Raw genomic sequence first — 11,488 nt, 5'->3', positions numbered from 1 at the left:
GTTGTTAAGTGCTGTCGAGTCGGTTCCGACCCATAGCGACCCTGTACAGGGTTTCCGAGGGTGTAAATCTTTACAGGAGTAGAAAGCCTCATCTTGCTCCAGTGGAGTGACTGGTAGTTTCGAACCGCTAACCTTAAGGTTCGCAGCCCGATTCATAACCACTACGCTACCAGAGCTCCTTATGGGAATACCCTACTGGTACTTAAAATACCAACGGCAGAGCTTTCAGTATCACAGAAATATACAAGCCACCACAGTATAAAACAGTGATGGATTATAGTTGGAGAGTCCTATTAGTTGCATGAAATTCCCCCTTAAAAGAAAATAAACCATTGCTGACATAAGAAAATGTTAATGCTAATATCATATTAACAGATACAGAATTCCTCATTTCAAAAAATTTTCATTTTTATAAGACTGGTTAATGAACTGATTAATATACTCTACTATGAGCAATACACTCTACTATTTGCACAATGTTGTTGTTATTAAGTACTGTGGAGCCCGTTCCAACACATAGTGACCCTGCACAGGGTTTTTGAAGCTGTAAACCTTTACAGGAGCAGAAAGCTTCATCTTTCTCCTGCAGAACCGCTGGTAGTTTAGAAATGCGGACCTTGAGGTTAGCAGCCCAATTCGTAACCACTACACTACCAGAGCTCCTTATTTGCACAATTGAGGCACACTGTATCACTGTGGGTTAATGCACTAGACTGCAAAGTCGTTTGAACTGCAAGGTCAGTGGTTCAACTTCACCAGCTGCTCCTCGGAAACCGTTTACAGGGTCGCTATGGGTTGGAACCGACTCAATGGCACTTAAAAACAACAACAACATATCCTACAAATTTTCAGTGACGTGAATTACTTACTATAGCCATTTTATTAATAATCCTTGTACTGTTGTTCTTAAGTATTCCAATTCATAGCAATCCTGTAAATGATTTCCAAGGAGCAGCTGGTGAGTTTGAACCACAGACTCTGTTGTTCAAACCAATATTGTGGTCAAGTGCTTATTCCCACATTGCCACACTAGTCCTCATATGCTGTTGTTGTGAAAGGTGCCCAGTTGGTTCTGACTCCTAGTGACCCTGTATACGGTTTCTGAAGAGTAGTTTGTGGTTTGGAACTGACAGTCTTGTGTTTTAAAGTCCAGTGCTGTATCTGCAGCATCACATCGAGTCAGATCTCCTATAGTCCTTGTAATTCCCATCAAATTACTAGGCTGTTGTTGCTGTTGTTACTAAGTGACATCGAGTTAGAATGGACTCACAGCGACCCTATGCACAATAGAACGAAACACTGCTCAGTCCTGTGTCAACCTTAACAATCGTTGCTACGTTTAAGCCCTTTGCTCCTGCCACTGTGCCAATCCATCTTGTTGGAGATCTTCCTCTTTTTAACTGACCCTCCACTTTACAAAACATGTTATTCTCCTCCAGGGACTGGTCCCTCCTGACAATATGTCCAAAGTATGAGAGACGAAGTCTGGCCATCCTGGCCTCCAAGGAACATTCTGGCTATACTTCCAACACACAATTATTTGTTCTTTTGGCAGTTCATGTTACTTTCAATATTCTCCTCCAACACCATAACTCAAATGCATCAATTCTTCTACGGTCTTCCTTACTCACTGTCCAATTTTCACATGCATATGAAATTATTGAAAACACCATGACTTGGCTCAGGTGCACATTAGTCCTCAAATCAACATCTTTGCACTTGAACACTTTCAAAAGGTCTTGTACCACATATTTGCCTAATACAGTACATCATTTGATTTCTTGACAGCTGCTTTCTTGAGTGCTGATGGCGGACCTGAGCAAAATGAGGTCTTTGACAACTTCAACATTTTCTCCATTTAGATTGATGTTGTTTATTGGTCCAGTGTTCAGGACCATCATCTTCTTTGCACTGCAGTACAACCCATACCAAAGGCTGTGGTCTTTGATCTTCACCACTAAGTACTGTCAGTCCTCTTTGCTTTCAGCAAGCAAGGGTGTATCATCTACATATCACAAATTGGCAATGAATCTTCCTCCAATCCCGATGCCATGTTTTTCTTCATATAATCCAGCTTCTCAGACTATGTGTTCAGCATAAAGATTGAATAAATATAGTTAAAAATACAACCCAGGTACACACCTTTACTAATTTTAAACCATTCATTGTTCTCTTGATCTGTTTGAACAACTGCCTCTTAATTTATGTACAGGTTCCACATGAGCACAATTAAGTGTTCCAGAATACTCATTCTCTACAATGTTGTCCATAGCTTGGTATGATCCACAGAATTAAAAGCTTTTGAATAGTCAATAAAGCACAGGTAGACTCTGCTTTTGGCCAATAGCCGTCTGACATCAGTACTGATATCCCTTCTTCCACGTTCACGTATATCCAGCTTGGACCTCTGGCTTTTCCCTGTCAATGTGCATTTGCAACCATTTTTGGATTATCTTTAGCAAATTTTTACTTATATGAGATATTAATGATATTGTCCAGAGACTCCCACATTACACTGGGTCACCTGTCTTTGGAATGGGCAAAATATGGATCATTTCCAGTCAGTTGACTAAGCAATTTTCCTCCACATTTCTTAGCATAGATGAGTGAGTGTCTCCAATGCTTCACCAGTTTGTTGAAAGATTTTGATTTCTATACCCAGAGCCTTGTTCTTTGGCAATGCCTTCACTGCCCCTTGATCATATATGCTACCTCTTGAAGTGGTTGAACATCAGCCATTTCTTTTTGGTACAGAGACTCTGTGTGTTCCTTTTATCTTCTTTTGATGTTTTCTGCTTCATTCAATATTTTGCCCATATTGCAAGTCAAGGTTTGAATTTTTTTTTTTTTTTTTCAGTTCCCTCAGCTTGAGAAATGCTGAGAGTGTTCTTCCCTTTTGGTTTTCTAACTCCAGGTCTCTTCATATTTCGCTATAATATTTAACTTCATCTTCTTGGAATGCTCTTTGAAACTTTCTATTCAGTTCTTTTACTTCCTCCTTTCTTCCATTTGCTTTAACATCTCTGTGGTGGAATGCAACTTTCAGAGTTTCTTCTGACATGCCTTTTGTCTCTTACTTTTTTCTTGTCTTCTAAATGACTTTTTGCTTCCTTCCTGTATGATATTCTTGATGTCATCCCACAATTCTTCTGGCCATTGGTCTTTAATATCTAATGCATCATATCTGCTCTTCAGATGATCTCAAAATTCAGGTGGGATATGTTCAAGGTCATATCTTGACTCTAATGGACTTAAAAGTTTTTTCTTCAGCTTCAGTCTAAACTTGCAAATGAACAATTGATGGACTGTTCCATAGTCTGCCCCTCGCCTTGTTTTGGTTGATGACATGGAGCTTTTCCACCGTCTCTTCCCACAGATATAGTCAGTTTTATTTCTGTGAATTCTGTATGGTGAGGTCCATGTGTACAGTTGTCTTTTACGTTGTTTAAAAAAGGTATTTGCAATGAAAAAGTCATTAGTCTCGCAAAATTCTATCATGCCATCTCCAAAACCATTTCTATCACCAAGGCCATATTTTCCAACTACTGATCCTCTTTGTTTCCAACATTTGCATTCCAATTACCATTAATTAATAATACATCTTGACTGCAATTTCAGACTAAAGAAGTTGATAGAATTCTTCAACGTCATCATTACTGACTTTAGTGGTTGGTACACAAATTTTAATAATATTGGTATTAACTGGCCTTCCTTGTAGGTGTATGGATATTTTCCTGTCACAGACAGTGTTGTGCCTCAAAACATCTTGACATGTTCTTTTTGATGATGAATGCAATGGCATTCTTCAATTTGTCATTCTTGTCATAGCAAACCATGTGATTGTCATATTAAAAAAAGCCAATACCTGTCCATTTTAGCTAACTAATGTCTAGTATATTGATGTTTAGACATTCCATTTCATTTTTTACAATGTCTAATTTTCCTAGATTCATACATTCCATGGTCTAATTATTAATGGATTTTTACAGCTTTTTCTCTTCGTTTTGAGTTGTGCACCATCAGCAAATGAAGGTCCCAAAGGCTTCACTCAATTTGTCTCCAGGAGCTGTGGTGTGGTGCTGTGAGTTAATGCGTTGGACAGCAAGTTCAGTTTGAATTGGAAGGTTGGTGGTTTAAGCTCACCAGCCTCTCCATGGAAACCATATATGGGGTTGCTATGAGTCGGAACCCACTTGAGGGAACTTACTAAAATAAAAAAGCATAAATATAACATTATGTTATGTACCTATACATATGATATACCTGGACTCCTGGTGTGGTGCTGTAAGATAAGCACTGGGCCATGAGGTCGATTTGTACTTCAAGGTTGGAGGTTCAAACTTACCTCCTCGAAATTGCTCCTCGAAAACCCTACACAGGGTCACTATGCATCAGAACTAACTCAATGGCACTTAACAATAACTACAACAATACTTATACACAACCTACGTAAACCAAAAACCAACCCACTGTCATGGAATCAATTTATACTCATAATCCACAAATAAAACAAAACCCCTGTCATCAAGTCAGTTCTAACACATAGGCTCCTTTACAGGGTACCAAGACTGTATGTCTTAGGGCAGCAGACAGACTCCTCTTTCTCCCAGAAAGTGGCTGGTGATTTTGCACCACCAACACTGTGTGGTCAGCAGTCCAGTGCCTAGTCCTGAGTGCCACTAGGGCTACTTATAATCTATATAAATATGTATAAATAAGTAGTCTGTCAGGCATCCTCAGAAAATTGATACAATTATCAAATAATTTTATTTTTGTTAAGTGTCGCTGAGTCAATTCTGACTCATAGTAACCCTGTACAGGGTTTCTGAGGAGCAACTGATGAGTTTGAACCTCCTACCATGCAGCTCAAACTGACCTTGCAGTCCACTGCATTTTCCTATAGCGCCATACCAGGAGATTATAAAATATATATATGAGACAAAATTTTGTCATGCGATCTCCAGCATCATTTCTATTAAGAGGCCATATTTTCATTCTATTGTACGCTGGGTCACTATGGGTCAGAAATGACTCGATGACACCTAACATAAAAGTTAAGTAACTAGTCAAGGTCATCATTAATATTACCAAGACAACCATGTATTAATTAAAAAGAAAAGATTCTGGACAGTAATATAATAATAGAAATCAGATGTCAGCATTCATCTCAGTTAAATTAGAGACAGGACAGGCTAGTGCCATACACAGTAAAATCAAAGAAGGTCTCTGGTAGCACAGTAATCAAGCTAACAATTGCTAAGCAAAAGATGGGCTCAAACAAACCCAGAAACTCCACTGGGGAAGGACCTGAAAATCTGCTTCGGTAAAAAGTACAACTTAGAAAACCTTATGGGAAAGCTCTATTCTGTCACATGGGGCTATAATGACTTAAATTCAACTCAGTAGAATCTAACAGTAACACTTTCCAAAGTGATGACACTGAACTGCTGTAAAGACAGGCTGTGGAAGGGGACCCTTGTCAGATGATTTATAGTCGATGATGTTTTTGAACTACAAGTTCCATTTCATTGCCATGTGCATAGTGTAGACACAGACCCCTAAAACGTAGTGTAGAGACAGACCCCTAAAACTGAGGCCCTTGAAACAATGAAAATGACAGCCTCAGATCTAAAATTAACACCATTTTGAATTAATAAGCAGTTTGGCCTAAAAGTCATGCTTCCATTCTTTTTGCAGAGACAGTTCAGTTTCTTGTAAAGGTTTTAACTCTTATAACCAAGAGCCAGAGTCAAAATTTTAGCTTGTTTGAGCAACTGTTTGCTAACAGATGTTTGTCAAGAGTTTTGTAGGGCTTGATCCAAGAAGAATGAAATTGGTCAATGCATTCCAGTACATCATTGTTGTTGTTGATATTAAGTGTCATCAAGTTGGTTCTGACTCATAGCAACCCTGTACAGGCTTCCTTAGTCCAATGCTTATCTTGCAGCACCACACAATAGAAATCATAAAGCTAGAAAGGATTGAAGGTTAATGATTCCTTTGTAACTTTTTGTCATTGCAATGTAGTCAATTGCTTAGTTAAAATCTTTGTAACAACTCTCAAATATCTGGGTCTTGTGTTTAAGTTGTTGTTAAGTGCCAAAGAGTTGGTTACAATTCATAGAGACCCTACATAGGGTTTCCAAGTAGCAGTTGGTGGGTTTGAATTGTCAACCTTGTAGTTCAAATTTCAGTGCTGGATCTACTAAATAGCGCCATATCAGGAGTCCAAATTCATTGGAGAGGACTACATAAATGTGAGGTGCTTATGACCTGCTCAGGGGAATGGGTAGATTGCTAATAATGTAAATATAGTATGTGACATCCTTGGGTATAGGATCATGCAAAAAAGGTATATAGAACCCAAGCAAGAAGATTGGTTAGTCTTGTCATCCTGCTAGGTTTAAAATGAGCCATCCCAGAGGTGGGAAGTGGGATCCCACTACCATTAATTAACAAAGTGCCAAAAGTAGAATACATCATTTGGACCCAAGATACCTGAACTAAACCTTCTCAGCATAGGAGACAGAGAAATGTGACACCAGGAAAAGCAAGCAACAGCAAGACACAGCAGCAGAGAAGTGACAAAGGCAGAGGAAGCAGAAGCAGCAAAGCAAAGGTAGCAAAACTAGCAGGAGACAGAGCAGTGGGCTTTCCCACCCACACAGCAGAACACTGAGTGCCTTTGGAAAGGAGGCTTTCTGGTGGAGTGGGGTGCCTTTGAATAGTTATTGGCCGAGTTAAAGGAGCTTGGTAACTCTTGCTCTGGTAGGGCTGAGACCAAGGGCCCATCAGGCCTGAGTATACCTGCAGGAGCCTGCCCTGATCAAAGAACTATATCTTGAGCATTTATGATCCTCAATTGTAATCTGTTAATTGCCTTATAGAGAGCAAGGTAGCTCTGTAGGATAAGTACTGGATTATTAACCACAAGTTCAGTGCTTTGAGCCCAGAAGCTGTTCCTCAGAAGGATGAAACTTTCTGTTCCTGAAAATATTTACAGTCCTGTAAATCCTCTTCAGGGTTGCTGGGAGTTAAAAGAGACTTGACAATACTTCCCTAATAAATACTATAACAGTGCGTACTATCAGTGAGTTCTGCATGGTCATTGGAATAAATGATCAAATCCAACAGAGAAGTAGAGAGTGCTGTGGCAACAGAGAGTTGGTGTCAGAATTAGAAAAAAAGATGGGTGGCACATGTAGCTTTCACCTCAGAGGACTAGGTATTGGGCTTTTGGTATTGACTCTCCTTTTCCTTTGTAAAGTCAGAGGAAGTCAGATGTTACCTCCAGACCATTTTTGCAGTCGTGTACCCCCTAGTTCCTGTCAGCACATATAGTCCCTTATGTACTATATCTGCTAAAAATCTAACTTTCTTCTTGAAATTTGAAACTCTTGCAATTTGGAAGCCTGCCCGGGTGCTCTGGTGTATATGTCTCTACCTTTCAATGAAATTCTTCGCTTTCATTTTGAACAGAGTGTAAGACTGCAGCTTTAGAATAGTATTTCTTGGAGACCACAAAGGGCGCTAAAATGACTCTGTCTCTGAAATTACCAAAGTTCCAGAGATTTGGACCAATAGTACCTGGGTGGTTTCCCATCCGTCTCCATGGTGAATTCAAAATTTGCAACAAATACTCTTGGATCTGAGCCTCTGCTTTCTTTGCATAGACGCTCCCTGAGTTTTGTCTTGAGTTTGCCTTTCTCTTTCCTTTAAACTTTTATAAATGGAATGTAAGTTTCTTTGTTTATAGTTTCTAATAAAGTCATGGCTTAGGAATTTCAGAACCTTAAATCTGCTTAGAAATAGTGGACTTAGCCAGGCCAAAACACAGTCACAAAAATTCTGACCCTCTCTCATTGTGAATATTATGTGACACTGAGACTCTGATGAAAAACTCCAAACTTTTGGTCAAAACTTCTGGAGAGGCTCTGAACTGCACTTTGGAAACATGGTAAATGTTAAATCGAAGAGCAATGCTGAACCTCTTCAGGAACTCCTGTTCATTACATGAACAAGCATTTTGGTTCTTCAAAATGTTTGTTTCTGATTGGCATGATCTAACTAAGTGCTGTTGTTAAACAACATGTGCAATATGCATGTGATACATATTATTAATGTTGGACAGACAAAAGAAGATAATAATAAAAAGTCAACAGAGAGGAACCAGAATAAGCTTTAATTAATCTTTAAAGTGGGAACCACTAAGAAGAGGAAGATGATACGAAAAGATGAAGATCGATGAGCCAAAGCAAAAGAGCATACACAGAGACTCAATTGGGAAAGGTGAATTTAAAGAATCCTTCACATCAATCTACTGCATTTTCATTATATTTGAGCATGCAGAGGAAATTTAGTTTATTACTGACATTGCCAGAAATACAAACTTAGACAAGCAGGCTGAGAGAAAGGATGTTTTTAAAGATACAAGTAATTAGCTCCGTGGTACCTATTTGATGTACCTTTAACTTTAACAAGACATTTTTCAGTTTGTGCCATTATCTAATCACTCACTATTATTGATTTTCAGAGAAAACACATTATTTCAGGAAAACTTTCTGAAAGTCACAAACAAGCATTAAGAGCCCAGAGGCAAAAGATTTGTAGAATCTTTAAAAGATAGCTAGAGGCAAGAGTTTCAGCAGAGGGAGCAGATCACCAAAAAAAAACTCTAGTCTGCCTAATAAATGTTCCATAGAACAAAATCTATTCAAAGCACAACCCAGAAAATAGAACCAACATCATACTGTTACAGTCTGTGACAACGACCTTGCTAGAAACAAGCCACAGGTCTGCCACTTAGACAGAAATTATTCACAAACAAACTGCCTGCCTGCAGGAAGAGCAAGAGGCACTTTAATAATCAAATCCAGTGACAACATAAATATTTCACCTTGTCACTCTCAGAGTACAAGCAGTCTTGTCTTCGAGAATAATTCAGGGAACAAAACATGATTCTGTATAATAGAAGACATATTGGCCTGATGCCTTATTAAAAAAAAAAAAAAAAAAAAAAGGAAAGAAAAGCTCTTACTACTTTCATTAAAAGATACAAGTTGTTCAAGACCCACTTTTCGATGGCCCTCTCTGAATAATGGCATACCATCAAATTCAAACCTAGTTTAAGCAACATAAAGTCATCTTTAGATGTAGAAGTCGACATATCTACTTAATTCAATTGACTTTGTCTCCCTTTTCGGTGATTTATAATATAATTCTCAGAGAGACAAGATGGGCCAAAGAAAATATGAGAAAAAAAATTAAGGGTAATTCTCTACAGTCTTCTATTATCCCTACCTAGCTTAATATTAATAGCATGCCCTAGAGCGTGAAGTATAAGAAAACCACTGATCTCTCTTTCACTCTCATTTCTTCCCCAACACACACACACACACAAAACCTCAGCTGCCTTTTCCCACCTATTATGATGTATATTTAGAACTTGCTTTAAGCTAAATGAAAATAGGATAGTTTTTTCTTTGGCACCTTAATTTTCTTTTTTTAGTGCCCTTGATGCTTATGATTCTTCCTCTTTGGTGCTCTTGGCTGAGATAATGACATTCTTTATTTGGCCTAATAAGCCATTAATGTTTTTCCTTTTGATATTTTCCTGGCTCCATCACATTTCATTATTCTTTGTCTCATCCTAATTTTTTGATATATATCATAATGAAAGGAAATCTGAACAACATATAATGAATCAATGCCTCAAAAGTGATTATTGTTAACTCCCAGGGAACAAGTGTGCTCTAACTGAAGAATTCTGGTGAGACAAAACTCTACCCCAAAGGGCTTATGAAGTTTTACTTACTACAGTAAACTTGAGAAGTACATTATATGTGACTAGATACAATTTTAGTCACTTTAACACAATACTCACTTATTGTTATGAGGTGTCATCAAGTCAGTTCCAACTCATATACACAACAGTATGAAACACTGACCAGTCCCTCTCCACAATTGTTGCTACTCTTCAGTCCACTGCTGCTGCCACTGTGCTACTCCATCTTGTTGGTGGTCTTACTCTTTTTTGCTGACCTTTCAATTTGCCAAACATGATGTCTTTCTCTAGGGACTACTACCCAAAGTATCAGAGAGGAAGTGTCACCATTTTTGCTTCTAAGGAGCATTCTAGCTACACTTCTTCCAACACAGATTTGTTTGTTTTTCTGGGAGTACATGGTACTTTTAATTTTCTTCTGCAACACCGTAACTCCAATGCATCAATTCTTCTACCATCTGCCTAATTCATTGTTGGACTTTCTTGTGCACATGAGGCTGTTGAAAGTACTATGGCATGGGCCATGTGTACCTTAGTCTTCAAACTGACATCTTTGTTCTTAACACTTTGAGAAAGTCTTGTGCAGCAAGCAGGGTTGCCTAATGCAATATACTATTTGATTTATTAACTGCTACTTCCATGAGTGTTAATAGTGGATCCAAGCAAAATGAAGTTTTTGTCAACTTCAATCTTTTCTCCATTCACTTAGTCTGGCTGAATTGATTATATATTTATTAATCTGAGAAATCCTTTCTACGTATTGGCTGATGGCTTGTGAGTTATTCTGGCGTTAATTTGGAAATTCAGAATAGTGACACCAAAAAGGACATGTAAGACAATTATTTCATACTACAGCTCTCAAAATTTGGAAAATACTATTTTACTCTTGGGAGTCTGGTAGCATAGAAGATTACATGTTGGGCTGCTAACTGCAAGGTTAGCAGTTCAAACCTACCAGTCACTCCATGGGAGAAAGATGAGACTTCCTGGTCTGGTAAAGATTTACAGCCGCAGAAACCCAACACAGTGTTGTTATGAGTCAGAACCCACCTGACAGCTCACAACTACCATCGCCAGCAGTATGCTCTTACTTGAACAGAACTTGGATATTTGTTAAAGTTTTATGTCAAAGTTTTGTTAAAGTTTTGTATCAACTTCGTTGGTTCAAAATTCTCAGTGGTTTAGCACTTTTGTTATTGTTGTTAAGTGCCATCGAGTCTGTCCTGACTCATAGTGACCCTGTATATGTTTCCAAAGAATGGCTGGTGGATTTGAACCACCGGGTTTCAGTTCAACTGACCTTGTGGTTGTCATACCAGGAAAAGACACAGTAATAATCTCCCATGATGAGATCTGCTATGAGAAACCAATCAATTGACAGGAAGTTCCCTTGGGGTGTGGCCTGCTTCCAATATATTGAATACTCAGGCAAAGTTTGCTTGTGTTCTGCTGGGTCTGAATTGTGTGTCTGATTTTATAGTTTGACCTCCACTTCTTTGAACTTGAGCCAGTCGCCTGCTGTGCCTGTCTACCCTGGGAGTCACAAACTATCTTACTTGATGGACTTGCCTACCTGCCACCAGACCTGCTGATCTTGATTCATCAGCCCTGTAGCTACATGACTCAGAAACTACAGCTGAATACCTACCTGTGACTTGCCCACCTCTCCAAATTTGTGAGCCACTTCCTTGATATAAACCTTTC

This window comes from Chrysochloris asiatica, unplaced genomic scaffold (genome assembly GCF_000296735.1).
Source record: "Chrysochloris asiatica unplaced genomic scaffold, ChrAsi1.0 scaffold00164, whole genome shotgun sequence".
NCBI lineage: Eukaryota > Metazoa > Chordata > Mammalia > Afrosoricida > Chrysochloridae > Chrysochloris > Chrysochloris asiatica.
Note: the sequence above shows the minus strand (reverse complement) of the source record.